Source organism: Furipterus horrens, unplaced genomic scaffold (genome assembly GCF_987537825.1).
Source record: "Furipterus horrens unplaced genomic scaffold, mFurHor1.1.pri manual_scaffold_6, whole genome shotgun sequence".
NCBI classification, from domain to species: domain Eukaryota; kingdom Metazoa; phylum Chordata; class Mammalia; order Chiroptera; family Furipteridae; genus Furipterus; species Furipterus horrens.
The window spans coordinates 44,404,200-44,419,851 of NW_028327176.1; positions in this window are offsets into that span (position 1 = coordinate 44,404,200).

Sequence of the window (15,652 nt, forward strand, 5' to 3'; positions counted from 1 at the left end):
AAAAATGAATAAAACTACCTCAAAACTAGAGACAACCAGAAGTTTCAGAAAATAGAGCTGCATGGAAGTGCAACAAACAAAGATATAAAAAAGATATATTTATCCAGACAGGTAGGAGAGGCAGAGCTGGGGCGGAGAGGACGCAGTGTAGTGGCAGCAGCAGTGGTGGCAGTGGCAGTGGCAGCAGTGGCAGGCTGGTGGAAAGCAGAGTCACACATTTTAAAAAGTCAGGAGGGACTGGGCGGCTCAGTGCATTGAGTGCTGGCCTGTGAACTAAAGGGTTGCTGGTTCAATTCCCAGTCAGGCACATGCCTGGGTTGCAGGCCAGGTCCCCAGTTGAGGGCATGTGAGAGTCAATCACATATTGATGTTTCTCTCTCTCTCTTCCTCCCTCCTTTCCCCTCTCTCTATAAATAAATAACATCTTAAAAAAAAAATAAAAAGGTCAGGAGGGACACCTGGGAGTGCTCCCAGCACCAGACCAGATCACGTAGCTCACAGTCTAGGGCTGGAAAAAATAAAGCCTCATTGCTTCTGACTGTGCAAATCAGTGGGGGTTGAGACAGAGGAAGAAACTACTGGTCTCTCAGCAGAGTCCACTTGTTTAAAGGGCCCTCATGGTCCTACAACATCCACAGACCCACCTACTCTGGGAACAACAGCCAGGGTAACAAGTAGAGAGGTGCCAGTCGCATACAAAGTGAGAAAAGTGCCTGGAAAAGGGGCCAGTGCTGAGCAAGTGGCATTATTCCCTCTCAGACCCCGCCCCCACATACAGCACCACAACATGGTGAAATGGGTCACCCTGTACTGACGAATCCCTAATGCTCCACCCCTTACAGTGTAACAGGACTGACAGCTCTATCTAAGACACAGAGGCCAACAAACACAGGAGTCTGTCAAGATGAGGAGACAGAGAAGTATGGTCCAAAAGGGGGAATGGATCAAGGTTCTGGTGGGAGAGCTAAGCGATGAGGGGATAACCAACCTAACAGTCGAGGAGGTAGCCAACTAAACAGATGCAGAGTTCAAAACACTGGTGATAAAGATGTTCACAGGCTTTACAGATATGCTTGAGTATGGCAAATGCATAAGGGAAGACGTGAAGGCTATGCTAAGTGAAACGAAGGAAGATCCACACAAAACCAATGATGAAGGGAAGGAAACTGGAGTTCATATCAATGATTTGGAACATAAGGAATAAATAAACAGTCAACCAGTACAGAATGGGAAAAAAAGAATTGAAAAATATGAGGAGAGGCTTAGGAACCTCTGGGACAACTCTAAACGTGCCAACATCCGAACCATAGGGGAACCTGAAGGAGAAGAGGAAGAGCAAGAAATTGAAAGCTATGTGAAAAAAATAATGAAGGAAAACTTCCCAAACTTGGCAAAGGAAATAAATATACAAGTCCAGGAAGTACAGATAGTCCCAAAGAAGCTAGACCCAAAGAGGGCCACACCAAGGCGCATCATCATTAAAATGCCAAAGTTTCGAGATAAAGAGAGAATCTTAAAAGCAGCAAGAGAAAAACAGAGAGTTATCTACAAAAGGGTGCCTTTATGATTGTCAGCTGATTTCTCAAAAGAAATTTTGCAGGTAATAAGGGACTGGCAGGAAGTATTCAAAGTGATGAAAAGCAAGGACCTACAACCGAGGTTATTCTATCCAGCAAAGCTATCATTTAGAATGGAAGGGCAGATAAAGTGCTTCCCTGACAAGGTAAAGCTAAAAGAGTTCATCGTCACCAAGCCATTATTATATGAAATATCAAAAGGATTTACTTAAGAAAAAGAAGATCAAAACTATGAACACTAAAATGATAACAAACTCACAACTCTCAACAACTGAATCTAAAAAATAAGAATAAAATCCAACTAAGCAAACCAGAGTAGAAACAGAATCATAGGTATAGGGATCATTTGGAAGGTTATCAGCTGGGAGGGGGCAGGGTAAGAAATGGGGAAATGGTGCAAGGATTAAGAAGCATGATAGTAAATACAAAAATAGACAGGGGGAAGTTATACAGAAAAGGATGAAGCCAAGGAACTTATATGCATGACCCATGGACATGAACTAAGAGGGCTGGGATAGTCAGTGGGAAGGGGAGTTCTGGGCAGAGGGAAGCTAAGGGAAAATAAATTGGGACTACTGTAACAACATAATCAATAAACTATACTTAAAAATTAAAAACACTGAGACAAAGCATTAACAGGGACATATTTTGGTGATGCAAAGACTAGCTAGGGAAATCTTAGGCCACTGTGGGACCTTTTTCTTTACTTTTTTTTTTTTTCTTTTTTCTTTTTTTTTTTTTTTTTTTTTTTTTTTTTGTCTAGGTTGGTTTTCTCCAGAGAATCTCTGGTAACCAAGTGTTATAAGTAAATGTTTTATATAGTGGTTTCATTGAACAGGAAATGGCAGAATCAGTTTATGACTATTTCACTATAGTTTAGTATTTATTTCTTCTCTTTGCTTGCCTTTTTGAGTGATTTCTGACTTTAATATAGTGCATCTTAAATTTTGCTGGTTTACCTGAGCAATTACAATATTTATACATTTCCTACTAATATTTAGTTGCTTAACAATGTAACTTCTAACTTTTAACCAGAAGCTGGATAAGTGGAAAATCATCTTTTTGGATGATTTTAGTTTTTTAAAAGATTAGCAACTTTGGTCTTTTAAAAAGATACATGCTCATTTTAAAACTCAAGCAGTTAAGAAAAAGCACAACATTATAGAGCAAAAAATTACTTCCCTTTAGCACTCACAAAATAATCATTGCTAATCTTAGGTGAATATTAGTCCAGACATCTCTCTAAACCAGCAATTTTCAAACTTTTTTCACCTCATGGCACACATAAATAATTACTAAAATTCTGCAGCACATAAAAATATTTTTTTTGATCTGACAAAAAACATAGATATAATTTTGATTCTTTCACACTGGATAGCTACTGTTGTGTTGGTTGTTGTTATTTTTAAAAATTTTTGACAACCTAAGGGAAAATAGCTCAGTGTCCCTTAATAAATAGTCAGGTATTTTATGTTTTAAAAATTCTTGCAACACACCAGTTGAAAATTGCTATTCTATTACCTAAATATAGATAGAAGTTTAGACAAACAGAAAGACAAATAAACATTATTATTGAAATTGGGTCATACAACAGCCAACGGTTAACAAAAAATTATTCATTTTAATTCAAAAGAAAAGCAAACTGAATAATATGGAGTAGCTGAACTTCAGATAAAATTTTCATCACATCTTAGGCATGTTTTAGAGATTGCAATAACGTGTGCTTGGGCTTGTCTCAGTCCTGCTCTCTGAATCTTGGCTAAAACTGGAGGTATTTCATGACTGCGTGTCCAGTGATATTAATCTTCTAAATCTCTAGTAGTTCATCTTATTATAACTGGTGACCTGTTATTTTTTCTGTAAAATAATAAAACAGGAAGAAAGAGACAGGGAAGAAAATGAAGGAAAAAAAGAAGAAAAGAATTTCAATATCTATATTCTACTTTGTCATTTCAGTCCTCTTAATAAAAGTGTCAGTCATGTAACTTGTAGATGATGTTCACTAAGTATTATAGAGGCACTTAGTGTTTTGTTAAATAGGCCTGGCCTTTCTATCTCATTATGGAATAGGTTGAAAGGACTGTTATCGTATGATCACATCAGAGTTCATGGTGCTCTGCTTGATCCATATGCTCTTATTAGGTAGCAGTTAGGAATGAGCAGCCAGAGGGGAAATTTAAAAAAGGGCCCCCACCCATTGCAATTTAACAAAAAAACTTAGAACAGGAGGCTAGAAACAAGAGGGAGACATGTCTCACCAATTAACTCAGCAGTCCTGAGCCTGGTCCAATAAGATTGCCAGGTGCTCTGAACATCACAAGAAAAACTATGACAGCACAGGAGGAGGGGAGGAAAGCCTTTGAAACTGTCTGTTTATCCCAAGCTCTGGGAAGGGGAGGATGAGGGGGAACCTAGAGGCTGGCTACAAGCATAAAACCTCTATAGCCCCAGTAGTCGGGGTGCTCAGACTAGCTGGGTGCCCACTTGCAGCTTTGTTCTCAAGTGTATTTCATAAATAAACTTACTATCTCATTTCCACTATACATGCTTTCTTGCCTGAATTCTTCTCTTGCAAGTAAATCAAGAGCTGAGGAGGGGGAATCCCCTATCTCGGGTCTCCCAGCAACACTCTCACTAATAAGTAGGTTGTACTAAAAGTCCCATCTTGTTCAATCTATTTTATGCAAACTATTATTGCTATGAGGCTTTTTTTTTAATCTATAAAATTCTAATGAGATTATCTTTAGACCATCAACACAACACCCCAGAGCAAAAAAAAAAGGTAGGGACTGATTGTGGGAGGGTAGGCAGGTGGGGAGAGCAATAGGAGAAAATGTGGAACAACTGTAATAGAAAAACAATAAAAAATTTTAGAAGACCCCAAAAAGGACATAAAATTGTTAATAGATTGTTTATTGTATGCTCTGCACAATGCCACAGACTATGCATGACTTTGTAGGATATTTGTGCAATGTACCAAGCAGCCAGGAAAACTCTACTCAAGCATTACATTAACAACACAGAATACAATACTGCCAATTCCATCTCCTGAACTAGACTGTAAAGAATCTAAGAATGATATAGTTGAAAACGAAGTGAAAATCTAGTAAGAAAGGCCAGAGTGACGCAGGCCAATGGGAGAAAGGGAACTAACATTTCTTGAACTTCTATTTTCTATGCTAAACAGGTTGTTTACATCCTTTTAATCTTCGAACAACACTGTGAAATTGGTATTGTTTGTCTGTATTTTCTTGATTCAGATGAGTAAATAAAGCTCCGAGGAGTTGATGGGGTTGTTGTGATGGGCTAGAATTTGACTTTGAATTTGTCCAACTCCAGTACTTTTTCTCCTGAGCTGTTTGCCCTTCCTGTGAGTTGTTATCCCAACAAAATGACAACCATACACTAAATGAAGTTTGGTGGGAGGGTGGTATGTGCAACCTGCTACATGGATTTCTTATTCGATCACTGCTCAGAGTATCAGACCAAACTACTTCAATAAGGCCATCAATGTTCTCTCAGAGTCACATCTATCACCAAATGGATTTGGTTACTGCTTGTCCCTGCCACCTGATTCTGACAGAGGAAATGGAAGAACAGCTGCTGGAAAGACTAATTCCTTTGAATAGTTTGTGACATTATCTAAACTTAATATTCTAAAGGGACCTTTAAATACTGCAATTTAAGATACACACGCACACATGCACTTTATATATATATATACATATACACATATATACACTTTATATATGTATACCAAGATATATCTGGAAACAAGAGAATGCTTTTTTGAAAAAAGTATTTTGTTGGTATTATGCAGGCTTCTTAAATAATGTATATGAAATTTAATTCCAAGTTATGAATACATGGATGACAGTTCATGGCATTTAGAGAGAGTTCTCTTTGAAAGGTCATGTGCACATTTCAGTAACTTGATACCAAGTGATGTTTTTAAGGAGATTATATCATAGACCTTGTAATACTATAAGCATTTTTTTAAAAGTCATGAGCTGCTTAAAGGTAAAAACTCATTGTCTATATGATATTTTTATATTTCTTACAATTTTAATACCATGGAAAAGTAAGTTTAAAAATGCATTCATCATTTATCATTCATTGTAATTTAAAAAGCTCTCTGAAAAAATAACTTGTGTAGAAACACATAATTCATAAAGGACAGAGGAAAGTCTTGATTAAAGTGTAATAAGGCACTTGAGAGCAGGGACAACTTTTGTACATCACATTCTGAAAAAAATATCATTCATTTCTCTAACCTATAGCCACAATATGTTCCACATGTATGAATCAGTGGGGGGACAAAGAGAGGGTTATTTCTCATTTTATTTTATAAGTGTAAAAATTCAGAGAAGTCATCTGTTGAAGTCTTAGTGCTTTTGCTAGCTTTTTAAAATTATACTTCATTAATTATGCTATTACAGTTGTCCCAATATATTTCCCTTTGCCACCCTCCACCCAGCACTTCCCATTCCGTCAGGCAATCCTCACACCATTGTTCATGTCCATGGGTCATGTGTATAAGTTCTGTGGCTACTCCATTTCCTATACTGTACTTTACATCCCCATGGCTATTCTGTAAATACCTATTTCTACCTCTTAATCCCCTCACCTCTTCACCTCCACCTCCTTCCCATCTGGCAACCATCAAAATGCTCTCCAGATCCATGATTCTGTTTCTGTCTTCTTGTTTGTTTACTTTGTTTTTTAGATTTAATTGTTGATAGATATGTATTTATTGCCATTTTAGTGTTCATAGTTTTGACCACCTTCTTTTCCTTAAATAAGTCCCTTTAACATTTCATATTATAATTGTTTGGTGATAATGAAATCCTATACTTCTTTCTTGTCTGGGAAGGTCTTTATCTGCCCTTCAATTCTAAATGACAGCTTTGTTGGGTAGAGCAATCTTGGCTGTAGGTACTTGCTTTTCATGACTTTGAATATTTCTTGCCAATCCCTTTGAGTCTGCAAAGTTTGTTTTGAGAAATCAGCTGACAGTCTTATGGAATCTCCCTTGTAGGTAACTAACTTCTTTTCTCTTGCTGCTTTTAATATTCTCTCTTTATCTCTAATCTTTGGCATTTTAATTATGATGTGTCTTGGAATGGGCCTCTGTATCCATCTTGTTTGGGACTCTCTGTACTTCCTGGACTTGCATGGCTATTTCCTTCACCAAAATAGGGAAGATTTTTTTCATTATTTTTTCAAATAGATTTTCCATTTCTTGTTCTTTAACTTCTCCTTCTGGCAAATGTTGATACGCTTGAAGTTGTTCCAGAGACTTCTTACACTATCCTGGTTTTTTATGGGATTCTTTTTCTTCTTGTTGTTCTGATTGGTTGTTCTTTGCTTCCTTAAGTTCCAAATTATTGATTTGATTCTCAGCTTTATCCACTCTACTGTTGTTTCCCTGTAAATGTTCTTTATTTCAATTAGTATATCCTTCCTCCCTGACACAATGCTCAATCAATCTCAACACATGGGAAGTTCAAGCAGACGACCGCCTAGCCTGGAGGCTCGCGGTCAGGCAAGGTACGTCACGCGCGGAGGCTGCGTGCAACGAGGAGGCGGTCCAGAAAAGATCGAGGCGGAAGCAGCGTCAACAGCAGCAACAACGGCCATCTGCCTTCACCTGTACCAAGTGCGGCAGGGATTGTCACTCCCGAATCGGACTGCACAGCCATTCTCGGCGGTGCAGATAGACTCTCAAGAAGCTACGCCATCGTCTCTCGAGACGGACGGCTGCCGACGACGACGACGATATCCTTCCTCCCTGACTGGATCTTTTTTACACTGTTGAGGTCCTCACTAAGTTCCATGAGCGTCCTTATAACCACTGTTTTGAACTCTGCATTTGATCGATTGTTTAGCTCCACTTCGTTTAGTTCTTTTTCTGGTGTTTTGATCTGTTCTTTCATTTGGGCTATGTTTCTTTGTCTCCTCATTTTGGCAGCCTCCCTGTATTTGTTTCTATGTATTAGGTAGAGCTGCTTTGACTTTGTTCTTGGTAGAGTGGCCTGATGTAGTAGGTGTCCTGTAGGGTCCCGTAACACAGCCTCCTGTATCACCCAAGCTGGGTACTTGAAGTGCATCTTTCATGTGGACTGAGTACACTCTTTTCTTGTAGTTGAGACTTGATTGCTGTTGATAGGTCAATGGGAGAGATTTACCGAGGCCAGTCAACTTCAAGGACTAGCTGTGACCACTGTCCACCAACCTCTGCCCTCCGTGGAGGGTCAGCTGTGCAGGCGCAGGGCTGTGCTGCTCCAACATAGTCTGTAGCTGTCCACTGTGTTCTCAGGCTCTTGAATTTCCTGGGTAGAGCAGGCCAAGGTTAGCCCTCACCTGTGTTTTGCCCGGAGCCACCCTGCATGAGCTATAAAGCAATCTGAGATAGCTGCTACTTATACCAGGCTTGGAGGTTCCCAGGTATGCCACACTGTGGACCTAGGCAGGCATGCAGCCACGTGGCAAGAGTTACAGGGACGGGAGGTTCACTGAGGTTGACGGTTGCTTGTTTGAGAGGATTTAGGAAGTTGTGAAACATGAACCAAGACCAGACATTCATGTGGAAAAGTCACTGTTAACAGCTTTAGTGGGCCTGTAAGTTGGTGGTACAGAGTCTCAGGGGATCTCCAGGGCAGTGGCAAACAGTGTCAGCTAGGTTGATGGTGTCTCAGATATGGCACCCACCTGCCGGCTCTGTGGCTCTGTTGGGGGGAGGGCTCAGAAAATGGATAATGGCCTTTGCCCACCTTTCTGTCTGGGAGAAATCTGTTTCCCAGCTCTCACTTTGATGTCAGACACTTCAGGGTCTCCCTGTATGCCCCCAGTGACTTTCAAGCTGCTACTACCATGCTGGAGTTCAGAGGGAGTGAGTCTGCATAAATCTGTGTGTGTGTGTTCTTCAAGAATTTTCTTCCACCTACTCAATCCCCACTGGTTTTTGCAGCCAGAAGTTATGGGAACTTATCTTCCTGACATTGGAACTCCGGGCTGGAGGCCCATCACAGTGTGGGGCTGGAAGTCATTGCTCCCAAGATATTCCCCATGAATTTTTATCTGCCACATGTGGATGTGAGGACCAGCCTGTTCTGTGTCTCCATCCCTTCACCAGTCTGGATGGATATAGTTCTTTAATTCTGTAGTTGTCAGACTTTTATTCAACTTGATGTTTGATGTTTCTGAGTGATGGTTGTTATAGTTTAGTTGTAATTTTGATGTGGTTGTGCAAGGAGGCAAACTCTGTTTACTTTTGCCACCATCTTGATCAGAAGTTCCTTAGTGCTTTTGGATGCATAACACACTTTTTTCTGCACTCACTTTCTCTCCATGCAGAATACTGTATTCAATCAAATTAAGGAAGCCTTGCTTTCATCCTTGTTTCTAGTCTTCTCTAACCTGAAAACTGCAATTGCTATGGAGCCTTCTCCTCTTGTTCCCTGGCCTTTTTAAAATTCTGGATTGGGTTGAGAATGACACTTCATTCCCATTCTGGATTTAATTTACTAAAATTACTTACTAAGTTACACTTTTCATGCTTCTCTCAATGTTGGACTGAAACAAATTAGTAAGACCAAGGCACACAGGATTCAGACTCACCCTGGAAAGCTTGAGTTTCTCTTATATATTGAAGTAAATAATTAAGTTGCAATTACTGTGTAAAAATAAATATAAGAAACAAAAAAACCAAAACAGCTGACATCCTAAAGAGAGATTAATTTACAATCACATTTTTCTATGTATAGTCCTTCCAGTTTATTTTCCCCTGTAAGATGTCTGCTGTATGTACCCTTTTGGCTTCACAGACTGCACAACCTAGAAAAAAACCTATGATTATAGAAACTTCCCATGTGGTGAGATTTTAGGTCCCCTTTCCCCTGCCCACCCCCACCTCCTGCACAATTAGTTTTACCATCTGTCTATAATACTGCCTGCAATTCCATCAATAAATATATTCCTTCAGATTAAATATATACCTACTTATTTTAAAAATCATAATCACTTCATTGAACGTTCCCATAAAACTACTACAACTATTTATATTGTTTTAACTATCTCTGGTCTTTTTAATGGTTCTGAAGATATTTTAAATCATGCAGACAACCTATTTAGCACTGGTTATTCATTTACTATTGTTTAATATAGCCATATACCAATACAAGGCATATATTATCACATTTTTATTGTCAATATGTTCTCCTTTGAGAATTTATAAAGAATAAGGAATTTGAATTGTTTTAAGTTTTGTTATTATAAATATTACTTCATTAAACATTATTATACACATTGGCTTGATTCTGATTTTTATTTTCTTAAATAACCTTAAATTTCCCAAACTAGAAATCCTGAGTCAAAGAATACCAATACTTTAACATATCACTTGATATTTTTAATATGGTTAAACCTATGCCACTGAAAAGCTGTATAAATTTGCACTGCTACCAGCAACATGAGTACCAGTCTCTCTGGCTGGTTACTATCATTTTAGTTTTAAAATATGTTCATAATGTTAATGTATATAGCTAGAACTCATAATTGTTGATTTTATATTTATTTTTTCATTGAACAAGGAAATGAATTTTCAGCTGTTGTTTAATTATAGCCCTTTATCTGGAAAGTCTGGAGTCTGGATATTGATCTTATAGCTCCACATGAAGATCACACAGCAAGGAAGTGACAGAAGTAAGATTTGATTTTAGGTTTGTTTGACCTCAAGTCATTTCACCATAAGGAGGGCGGATTAGACAAGAGGATTGTGGGAGAGCTGGTCATAAATATACAAATGTTCTTTGTATATCTTATAAATTAAATTGTTTTTAATATTGTGTTAGGTTCACTGTAAAACATGCATACAGAAAAGTATATGTATATAATTATAAAGGGAGCTCTGGCTATGAAATGGAACATTGCTAATATCTTAGAAGCTCTGTGTGTCCTGTACTTTCTTCCAGAAGATTTTTTTCTTTGCTTTTTTTTATCAGTTTACCATTATGTATACCTCCTTACATTGCATATAAATTAGGTTTTATCTGTTTTCAAACATTAGGTAAATAGAGTCATACTGTTTGTATTCTTTATGACTTGCTTCTTTTGCTCAACATTATGTTTATTAGATTTACCTATAAATGACACATGTAGCTGTAGTTTTGATTTTTCTGTTTTAGTGTACTAATTTTACATGCTGTTTAACAAATTAACACAAATTTGGTGGCTTAAACCATCACATATTTATTATCTTACATTTTTCATAGGTTCAAGAGTCCAGGTGTGCCATAACTGGATCTTCTGTTCAGGGTCACACAAGGCTGCGGTCAAGAACTCAGCCAGGCTGCAATCTCATCTGGATGCTTAATCAGGGAAGAATCAGCTTCCAACCTTATTTAGGTTGTTTGCGGAATTCTTTTTTTTTCTTTTCAGCTTTAAAACTCATGTCAGTTTGCTTCTTCAAAGTCAGCTAGAGAAAAGTATAGATATACATTATGGTCTGTCCAGAAAGTGTCCAGCCATGTAATTTGAAAATTAGAAACATTTATTGAAGAAGATACAAGAAACATTGTACATGGGACAATGATGACTCAGTCCCCTTCAAAGTAGGCACCTTGGGACCTCACACAGTTCTCCAGCTTCTCTTCCACTGTTCAAAACACTGCAAGATCCTTTGCTGGGACTGCCATAAGCTGCCCTGTCATATTTTCCTGAATCTCTTTGATGGTCTGAAATCCCTTCCTTTCAAAGGTGATTTTAGTTTTGGAACAAGCCAGAAGTTACAGAGCACCAAATCTGGGCTGTAGTGGGGCTGATTCACCTGGGAGATTTGATGTTTCATCAAAAAACTCTGCACATTGTCGTGAAGCTGCCAATCACCAGTTTCCCATAGCTGCAGCTGTTTTTGTCATATTGCATCTCTCAACCAATGAAGAACATTGAGGTAGTACTCCCTATTAATTGTTTGGCTGGGAGGAGCATACTCACGATGGACAACACCTTCCCAATCAAAGAATTCAGTTAACATGGTCTTGACTTTGGAAAACCAGGTGACTTCCATTGGGGCAGCTGGGCCTTCATTTGCAGATCATAGCTGTGGACCAATAATTCATCTCTGGTTATGACCTTCTTGAAGAAATATGGTCATTGGTAGCATTTTGAATCGAGTCATTAGCAACTGCAGCATGATGTTCCTTCTGCTCTGGTAGCAGTTGCCACAGAATGAGTTTTGCCATAACACGTTTCATGCCATGATCCTGTGTCAAAATCTTGGATGCAGTAGTTTTTGGAATCCCCAGATCGGCTTCTAGTTCTTGCATTATCAGTTGCCAATCTTTGTTGATTGCAACCCGTACACTTTCAACATTCTCAGGTGTTCTGCTTGTTGCAGATCTTCCAGATCCTCGACCATCTTTGAAGAATTTGTGTCACACTTTTATTTGCACTGCACTCATTGAATTGTCCTCAAAAAACCTTTGAGTCATCCAAATAGTTTCCATGGAGGAACATCAAAGCTTAGTGCAAAATTTGATGCAGATTTGTTGCTCTACTCACTCATTTTGAATGCACCGGCTACACAGTATACGTGTTCACTCAAAGGCATCTATCACCCCCATTGACTAGAACAGTGAGGTCATCATTGGTAATGGATGTGCATTCCAGTCTGCTCTCCTTGGCTTCCAGGTTTTATCAGTGTTGCACAAACATTAACAATGAATATACTTTTCACACAGACCTCTCTCTCTATATATCAATATATATATCATATATATATGATAGATATAGATGTATTTCTGTGTGTGTATGTATAAACACATATATGCATAAATATATGGAGTGAGAGACATCCACACACAATCATGGGCAAAATATCCCATCGCTTTTGCCACATAACCTAACCTAATCAAGACTAATATCCATGACCTTTGTCATATTCTATTTGTTAGAAGCAAGTAATAGATTCTGCCTCCTTTCAAGGAGAGGACATTATACAGAGAGTAATAGCAGGAGTAGAGATCATGGAGCCTACTTAAAATTCTGCTTAACACAAAGTAATTTAGTATTTCATTATATGTGTAAGTCACAATTTATTGTAGCTGGTCATCCAGTCTACCACTGATGGACATTTAGACAGCTTCTAGTTTAGAATTTTGATGGCTAATTTTATGTGTTAACTTGGCTAGGCCATAGTGACCAGATATTTGAATGTTTCTGTGTGGGTGTTTTTGGATGAGATTTAAATTTAAATTGGCAGACTCTGAGTAAAGCAGATTGCTCTCCATAATGTGAGTAGATCTCATCGAATCAATTGAAAATATAAATAGAAGAAATGACTGACCTCCCCTGAGCAAGAGGAAATTTGGTCAGCAGATTGCTGTTGGACTTCATGTGCAAGATTGCCTTTGGACTCAAACTGTAGCTTTTTCATGAGTATCCAGCCTGCTGGCCTCCCCCATCAGATTTTGGACTCATTAAGCCTCCACAATGGTATGAGCCAATTCCTTAAAATTCTGCCCCCCACCACCCATTACTGGTTCTGTTTCTCTGCAGAACCTTGACTAATACAAGGGCTATTTTTTTTAATGTTTTTTATTGATTATATTGTTACAACAGTTCCAATTTTCTCCCCTTTGCTCCCCTCCACCCAGCATCTCCCTCCCCCAGCAATCCCCCCCCCAAGTCCATACCCCTGGTTCATAAAAAATAACTATCCTCCCCCTCTCAAATATTAGGACCCTTTGTAATCTTGTAAAGGACAATGGGCGAATGTCTCAAGCTTCTCTAGCTGCTTCAAGCTGGACATGGTCGTCGTCCTACCTACCCTTGGGTCCAGAAAACCCTAATAAGAGTGGGGATGTGGAGAGGAGGGTGGCCTTCCCACATGGGGAAGGATCATGCAGACTCCAGGTCAGTTGACTGTCTCTGGTCAACGGCGTGCTTGGTTTAACAGGCTGGCGTCCTTGTTGTGTTCTGGGGGCAACAGATTTGGCGAAAAGGGTTAAAAGACATCATTCAATCCATAACTACTAGATGACAAAAGGCAGGGATTAATTTTTCAATGTTCCATATTAGGAGAAAGAAAAAAAAAAGAAAAAAAAAAAGGGCTTCTTTGTAGGAAGGTGTGCTAGGCACATCTCACCTGTCCAAAACCCTTTTGCCCATTATACTTAGTTTGGGCTGAGGGAAATATTTTAGGTTTTCCCCCTCTCAGACCTCTGGGCCTTTTCTGTCCAAGCCATTAGGATAGAAAAGAGAAACCAGTTTTAAAGTGAAGCCCACAAATCACCCCATTCTTCACCAACCCAGTCATTTAGTTCAGCCAAACCGTTGAGTCTCAGGAGGCAGCGCTGCAGAGAGGATTAAGTGAGGCTTATGCGTACAGATAATCACTCAGGTAACGCAGTCATAGTCTTATGTCCTTTGAAAATAGAAAACACGTGTTAATTTATGTAACATAACCCACAAACAAGTCTCTAAATCTGTAAGACTGTCTTATTGGGAAGACATCCAGTTGCAAGGCATTTGACATTCTTCTTGCCTGTAAATTAAATATCTTTGATGATATCACAGACATGGTTTAATTTTCAAGTGAAACCATATTTTAAATGAGAAGAAACTTTTAAGACAGTTAGTTGCCCTATTTTATACTCTACTACTGATCATTGTGATTTTCCTTGAATAATGATTTTTCTCCCTAAGGTTACCCTCCTTGTCTTTAAAGAGACTACATTAAGTCCATTTTTAATTTATCCTGTTCATTTGCATAAACATAACAAGAGCAGCAAATGATCACTTATGATCTTTAGTTCTGCTTTGCTGGAACTTACCCAAGGAATATTTGGGGTGACCCTCAGTCTGTTCTTCAGGGCACAGAAGCTGAGCCACATATCTGGCATTCATCCTTGCCTGTACACACCTGTCTTTTCCAAGTCTTTCTGGTTTTTCATTGTGCCTTAAGGTCCCTTCTAGCCATCTTTCAGGAAAACAACCTTCGTTCCTTCCCTGGAAAGATTGCTGTGGACCACACAACCAACCATGGTACCAGGGTTTTTATCTCACGGGCTTTAATTACCTTTGACAGTCATTCCCAGTTCCTCAGGGCTTTTTGGTAACAACCTGAGCCCAAGTATGTCTCCTTTAGGCTTGACATTCCAGTCAAAGACATGGTCAAAAAAAAAAAGGAACCTCTATTAACAACTGGTCTTATTAGTTCTATGCAAAGAAACTTATGTCATTACTTACTTGTTTAGAATGCCAAACTCTGGAGGGATCAAATAGGGAGAAAAATATACAACGTGAGGGAAAATCTTTGTCCTAATATTGACTTAACTGGCATTTCCATTCTTCATATTTTCAATTTTCCCCCACTAAAAAAATTTTTTTGTTTGTTTTTCCATTACAGTTGTCTCACTTTTTTACCCCTCTTGCTTCACTGCACCCTGCCCCTCCCTTCCCCCATATTCAGTCTCCACTCAGTTGCCCATGTCCGTGGGTCATTCATACATTTTTTTTTTCTTGACCCTTCCCCTTCTTACACGCTTCTCTTCCTCCCCCCTCTCCCCTTGTTACTGTTAGTCTACTTCTAGTTTACATACCTCTGGTTCAATTTTGCTCATTTGTTTGTGTTGTTCATTAGTTTCCTGTAATAGGTGACATCATAAGGTATTTTTCTGTCGTTGCCTGGCTTATTTCGCTAAGCATAATTTTCTCTAGTTCCATCCATGTTGTTGCAAATGGTAGAAGTTCCTTCTTTCTTTCTGCTACATACAACTCCATTGTGTAAATGTACCACAGTTTTTTGATCCACTCATCTACAGATGGGCATTTAGGTTGTTTCCAGCACTTGGCTATTGTAAATAGTGCTGCTATGAACATTGGAGTGCATAGGTTCTTTTGAATTGGTGTTTCAGGATTTTTCGGATATAACCCTAGCAATGGAATTGCTGGCTCAAAAGGCAGTTCCATTTTTAGTTTTTTGAGGAAATTCCAAACTGTTTTCCACAGTGGCTGCACCAGTCTGCATTCCCACCAGCAATGCACCAGGGTTCCCATTTCTCCGCATCCTCGCC